Source organism: Athene cunicularia (assembly GCF_003259725.1).
Source record: "Athene cunicularia isolate RWA chromosome 1 unlocalized genomic scaffold, athCun1 chr1_part1, whole genome shotgun sequence".
Lineage (NCBI taxonomy): Eukaryota > Metazoa > Chordata > Aves > Strigiformes > Strigidae > Athene > Athene cunicularia.
In genome coordinates this window covers 116994635-117001252 of record NW_020799091.1, presented here as the reverse complement: position 1 = coordinate 117001252, position 6618 = coordinate 116994635, and the positions used below count along the sequence as shown (strand labels likewise).

Sequence of the window (6618 nt, the reverse complement as noted above, 5' to 3'; positions counted from 1 at the left end):
CATCTTGTGTTTTAGGGTGGAGTCCTCTGTCCTAGCTCACAGGTGCAATGGCCTTGGCTGGGGCCAGCAGTCCCCCTGGCAGCTCTGCTTCCCAGGGGTGGCTGGGCCAGGCCCAGCTCTTGCCAACCTGTGGTGTGTGCTGGTGTACCCGGGCGGTGGGGCGGGCGCCTTGGGGCAGGGTGGGGTCTCCGGGCCCCCTCTGCCACAGAGCAAGGGCAAGACAGGGGGCTGCAGAGGTGGGAGAGCAGATGTAGGTTAAAACAATGTAAGGACAGCTAAAGGTCAGACTGGGATTTAAGAAAAAACTGTTTCCCTGACACTTTTGCTGTCCCCCTCGCTTTTCCAGAAAACATGATTGTGGAGGAAAGTATGACCTGGATATGCCAAGAACGGGGTGGCAGCCCAACTGCAGGAACCTGACTTCCTGCTTGGTGCTGCCACAGAGACTGATCTCATCCCCTGGCATGGCTGGCACAGCTGCCAGCTGTCCACAGATGTGGACAAAACACATTTCTTTGTCACTTGCCTGTTTTCTAAGAAATCTTGTCTACTTTGCTCCCCAACTTCTCCCAGTGCCTACAGAAGTCTGTCGGATTTTTGGCCCTTAAATCTAAAAGGAATGGATAATAGGTTACAGCCCAAAACAAAGCTAAACTTCAGGATTTTGGCAATTGTGATACCAGTGGGACCAAGCTCCCAAAATCTGAGCTCTGATTCTAGTGCTAAAGTCTTACATTGCACTTGTTCACTAGTTAATAAACGCCAAACTTGGACTAGTACTGTAATCTGAAAAAAAATCACAAGTGTATCCTGAATGCAGAACTCAGCCTGCAATAGTAGTTTTCCAGCATTTTATTAAAATAAATTAAATTGGAAAGATTTATTTTTATATGTATCAAGATTGGAATTCAATCAAGTACTTGGTGAATGAGATGTGAAGCTGAGGAAGTTTTTTCTGAAGAAAAGATGACAATATTTGGCCCAAACACTAAAGGATTCTGTAAAAACAATTAGATGTACTCTAAAGAAAATAATTCAAATAAATAGTTGTGTGTAGTGGCTGTTTCTAATTGGGCTTGATGTTTTATCACAGTTAGTTTTCCATTTAGGAGGGAGGATAGGAACCATAAAGTGATGCAAATTAGCAGAGCAAAATAGCTTTCTTTGCAACTGCTCTTTGAACCTTTGCATCTCTTTTAAGAATATGCTTACAGAATATTGTAGCAGTACATCTAGGAAGAAAAGTGGGTTGTTTTATAAACTAAAAGTATATGCCTTCCTAATAAATTGTTTCTGATAGAACTAGAAAATAGAGAAGAGTTTTCTTTTTAAAAGTCTGGTTTGCATTTTAATCTCATGGAGAACAGCCCTCATTACTCTTAAAGTGAAAGCTAGACACAACCCTCCTAATTTTAAGAAATTTTTATATTGGAAAGGTGGTGTGGTGTTTTTGTGCTACAGGTAATGTGTGATCTTACATTGTGAGAAGTAAACTTCTGCATCTCTAAACTTGCAGTATCTTGTTTTGGTAAAGCTAAAAAGGGGGCAACAGCATTGGGATTTTATTGCACCAGATTGTATGTAGTATCTGAGTGCCTTCCACCTATAGCAGAGAAGAACTGGGATTTAACTTCTCAGGATAACAAGTGTGTGTGAGGAATAGGAAGGGACAGCATGCTGTTTGTGGTAAAATTTTTGGCTTGGATGTTTTCTGCATTATTTATATATGACATTTGTACCCAAAGTTGTTCGGACACTTGTGATGTGTGGGTGTGTGTGGCAGGTAACCATGCAGTGGCTCTCTGGTGATGGAAATCCACTGTTGCGTGTATGCTGTTCATGTACTGCATAGCTCAGAAAGCTGTTGTGTGTACAGGTGCATACATGAAAAATATTTGATACAACTTTGAAGAAGTGCTGAAATCTGGGAATCACCAAAATGCTGATTCTGCTGTTTCTGAATAAACATATTGTTGGTGTTTTCTGGAAAGTTTTATGAATTAATTTACCTCTTTAGTGTTATATTAACTGTGTGGTATTGCAGAGCTACATAAGCGTTGGATCAGGAGATTGTATCCATTTTGAGCTAAGTATGACTTTGTTTAGATTTAGTGATTAAGATTGTATTTCTTTGTGGGATTGGAATGAAATATGGAGCTTCAGTGGAGATAATAACTTACTGATATTGTTGCAAACTCTGTATGTATATGTGAGCACGATTCTTCTGTGAATTTTACAGGAGGCAAGATTACAATAGCAGACTGATGTTGCAAATTTGATTGGTTGGGGAATTGTTTAGATGTCTTCACTGACAGTCACTTCCCTGTTAATTTTGGAGTGTTTTAAATATGCTTTCAAAATGTTTGTTTCCTTGATTGTTTGCTGTTATATCTCCTTGCTGGTTAGCAGGAGAAAGCTTTCAGCCATGCAAGATTCATCAGTGTTACTTTTTCCCTTTGTATCTTCTTTCACCAGGTCTTCCCCATCTTGGTCACTTTCTAAGTAATTTTAATGCTCATAAAGTACCAGAGTAACAAGCCAGGAGAAGTCATCCTGTCATGTCAGTTCAGGAGAAGAGAGATATACTGATGGAGTGAGTAAATTTGTGATCAAACTATCTCCGGGTTGGCTTGTTTTAAATAAATACAGAGATGATTTGGTGCCTAATCTCTACCTGCCTTTGATGTAGGGGATGAGAGATCAGAAATTGTCACATACAAATGAATTTTGACAACTGTAGTTTAAGCAATACAAAAATTTCAAGTTAATGTTAAAACAGTACAGACTAACTATTCAGTGTGAAGTGCCTGGACTTCTAAGTGTATGTGAATGAGTTTAAAGAACAGGAGCATATACACTTGTAGGTGCTTGCTACTTGCTACTTCATGCCTTCTTTCTGAGGTAGGTTTTTATCTTGTCTAGTAGCTAAAGGTTGATTATATGTTAGATGATCCTTTTTCATGACTATTTTTAAGCTTCCAAAAAAATTGTATTCTCCCTGTGAGAAAAAAGCTGACACAATTTAAAATGGTGGGGTTTTTTTTTTAATTACTTTAAAAATAGTTTAAAAAGTGTTCTGTAGATGCTGTGGATGCCTGAAAAATGAATGTAAGCCTACCAACAATGGATTAATCTTCTTAGTTACTTTTGCAAACCCATAGGAAATAATGACTGCAGTGTAAAAACTGCTGATCTAACGCTGTATCTATACTGAAGTCAGAGACCTCTGGACAGGGTAATAACACTTGCCAGCAAAGATAATGACAGAAGTCTAACTGTTTGGTAGCGTTAAACACAAGCTGTTTCACTTTGAGAAGAATGGTTGCCTAATAATGACTTTCACAGTCCTGCCCATGAAATCACACGAGTGGTAAACTTTGATTTTAAAATGTGCTTGCTATTTTGATGACCTTGGTCAAGGAAACATGGGAAGGGCAAAGAAGCGGAGAATAATTATTTGAAGTGCAAGCAGATGCTACTCTGATTTCTCAAGGAATTTTCTTGCGTAGAAAGGCGGGGTTAAAGAAATTGGGCTTTTTGTACTGAAAACAATGCAATACTTTAGCTGGTGTCTCTCCAGCTTCTTCTTTGTATGACCTATCATCTTAAGGATGAAGTGTTTTCAACAGTAAAAGACTGAAGTGGGCTGTTAGAGAAGAGTTTTTCAGAACACATAAAAAATTGTTTGCAAAATAAATAAAATGCTCATGCATATTTTTAAGTAACTTGCTATTAGTTTGTTGCCAAGTCAAGATAGGCTGAAGTTAAAGATGTGCATTGCTGCAGTTAAAGATGTGCCTTAAGTGATTTGCTAGTAAACCTCATAAATTGGTTAATGACTTTAACTAAGAATCCTTTTTTTTTTTTAAGTGCTTCTGGTGTTTTCTAGGTTGCTGGACTAAATTGTCTTTTGGCTGTCATGTCAAGAGTGCCAGAGATTGCTCTTCTGTATCTAATGAAATACTCTCACTGGTGTACACCTGTACTTGAACTGAAGAGGTAGAGCAGAGGAGGAGGCTAGTACAATGTAGCAACAGCTTACCTGACCAGTATTTGTGAGAACTGAGAAGTACCCTTTCAAAACTGGGTATCAATTTGAATAGCAGGGGAAAACCAGTACTCAGTGCTGTAGAATCTCTCATCTATAAAGCAGGTAGGAAACAGCTTCTTAGAACTACACAGAATAATCCTGGGAATGGAGGTGGGCTTGTGAGCTCATTTATCTCTGGTGTGGGCTCTCAGAGCTGTGAGTGATGCTGTACAGGTGTTGGTTTTATTTTGAGAAGCCCAGGCATTTACGTAACAATAATTATATTGGAAAAGATTGGTGTTTCTCTGAAGCTGAGCTCTTACCTGTATTTTAACCTTGTCTGCTGTTGGTCCACACACTGCTGCCAGCACAATATCCCATGCAGGTTTTGTAGATTCTTGGTTTTAATACTCACTAAATCTGTTCAGTTGAGTGTATAAATAACGTTCCCAGTTCTGATACAGTTCTGGCTTTAAATTATATGTTTTCATAGTAAGGAAGCAGCTGTATGTCCCTTCAGTGTTTTCAGCTTCCCCTAAAAGAATGAGTAAGTTCTCCTGAGATTGAAACTAGAGTGTCTCAGTATATGAACGAAAAGGGATAAAGCTGCCAAACTACACAGATGCTAGTGCAGAAATGGCATTAAGGTGGGTAGGATCTGGCCTGTTGCTGCTCATGCACTGGCTGGCCTAGCCTGCACGCTGAGATTTAGGTTGTCTTTAGTCTCCTTGTGGCTCTGCTGATGATGCTGCAGCACCTGAAGATACTGCTGCAGTGAGGTTTTGCATCCTCTCTGTCGGAGCTGACTACTCCATCCGAATAGCTGCAGATGGGGATGTATGTCTGCATCGGTGACCTTCAGCTTACATCCTGAGGAGTTGATGTAACTGCAGCCACCAAAGGCAGGCTGTGATCTGGGAAGGCTGAAGACGAGGGCATGTGTCCTGTCTGTCTGCTCTCGGAACCGAAGGCCATAAGGCCCTGCAGAGTGGTAGGGAGAGAGGTGTGGTTATGTCTCCAGCTTAGTCTGGAGTTGGCTGCAGACTGAGTATAGGACATACTTTGAAACCATGTCAAGAAGTGAACAAGGCCCAGTGAATTTCAGATGAGTCAATAAATGTTTTGTTAAAAGTCGCTGGGTTTTGCAAGCTGCTGGAATGGGATCTTCCAAATGAAAGTTAAAAGACATACTGTGGGTTCCCATGTTGAGCAGACAAGAGAAAATATGCGAAAGAAGTGGTAAAAATCAAATTGGTTGGCCACCTTGCTTCTCCTTTCTCCTGTCAGTACTAACATAGAAGACATCAAGCAGGGTTTTAAAAAGTTTAAGAACATGACTTAAACTGATGTACTGTTTTGTTTTGGACCTGTGTCCCCTCTGTACACCCAGTGCAAAATACCTGCAAATCGAGCCATGCAGAGCTAATGAAGCAAAACATTCAGACCTGAAAGAGAGAGCAAGACAAGTGTCTAAGTGGGAATACTCTCTGTCATTATCTCCACCGTCTCATTTAGAAAAACCATAAACAAATAGGGATTGTCTGCTTTCGCCGTTGAGAGGTATAGATCCGGTCTTGGCAGTGAGAGTGTTAGGAAGATCCATTGACACACTGTTTTCCATTAAGGGTTTTAATTCTTCTTTTGAAACAATGGCTGATAGCTCCCATGATAGTCACTCCACCTTGCGTGTATCTTTCTGGCTTTACCTCAACGCTTTATTTTCCAAGCTCACATTTGTTTAGGTGTTCCATACTGCTCTGTTTTCTGGGGGTTTTTGTAATGCTGTCGTAACAGTATGAACAAACCTCACTCCTGAGGAGCGTGGGGACAGCGTGGCAAGTTGCAGGTTCAGCCTGACCCTTGCAGAGGCCGGGACAGCGGGTGGGGGAGCCCCACACCGCAGGAGCGGAGTCACTCCTGGGGGGACACGGCTCCCCCAGGAAGGGGGGCCTTGGTGGGGCTGGCCTGTGCATTCAGGAGAGAAGGCTCACGTGGAGCAGGAGGTGCTGCTGCTGAGTTGAAGCCCGGCTTGGTGTCGGTTTGAATTTTAGCCTGGAAAGCTTCAGTTCTTGAAGCCGTTTTCTTAAAGTAGGGGTTCTCAACCTTTCTTTCACCACTGCCCCCTTTTAAATACTTTTCGTGGCTGTGGGCCACCAAGACTTAGTTCAAGATTTAAAGCACTAGACTGCATCGAGTCTTTATTTCAGTTTTCTTTTGAAGGGTCTTCAAATTTGTAGAGAAGGGGAAGTAAGCTGTTAATGCATGCACTCGTATTATAATATCTTTATTGCAATGATTCCCACTTGCAGCGGGCCAGACCAGATGCTTCTGGGCTGGATGTTTCTGACCCCTGCTTTAAGCCTTTGCGGACCCCCTGTGATGACACCATGGCTGTCCTAAAGAATCCCCCCGGCCTCTTCTCTATTTTTTCCTTTTTTTTTTTTTTTTTAAATAACTTTACCAAAGGGAGTGGGTCACGCAGGGCGGAGGATGGCAGTTGGGTCTTTCCCATCAGCTGTTGTTCGGCGTTTCCCCCGGTTGCAGAGGCAGAGCGCCCGGCCCCTCCTGCGGGACGTGCCTCCGCAGCC

At 41.8% G+C, this 6618-nt stretch overlaps 1 protein-coding gene across 13 annotated transcripts in view; it reads left to right on the top strand.

Annotated features, from left to right (window-relative positions):
- BBX (BBX, HMG-box containing) overlaps positions 1 to 6618 on the top strand; it is a 155450-nt gene that overhangs the window by 23919 nt on the left and 124913 nt on the right. For 4 of the 13 annotated variants that reach the window (XM_026857667.1, XM_026857704.1, XM_026857640.1 and 1 more), the window contains one exon: positions 2476 to 2593. The exons of the other annotated variants lie outside the window; for them this stretch is intronic. The gene's annotated coding sequence lies outside the window, so the exon portion shown is untranslated. The remainder of the gene's footprint in view (positions 1 to 2475; positions 2594 to 6618) is intronic. 13 annotated transcript variants of the gene reach the window in all.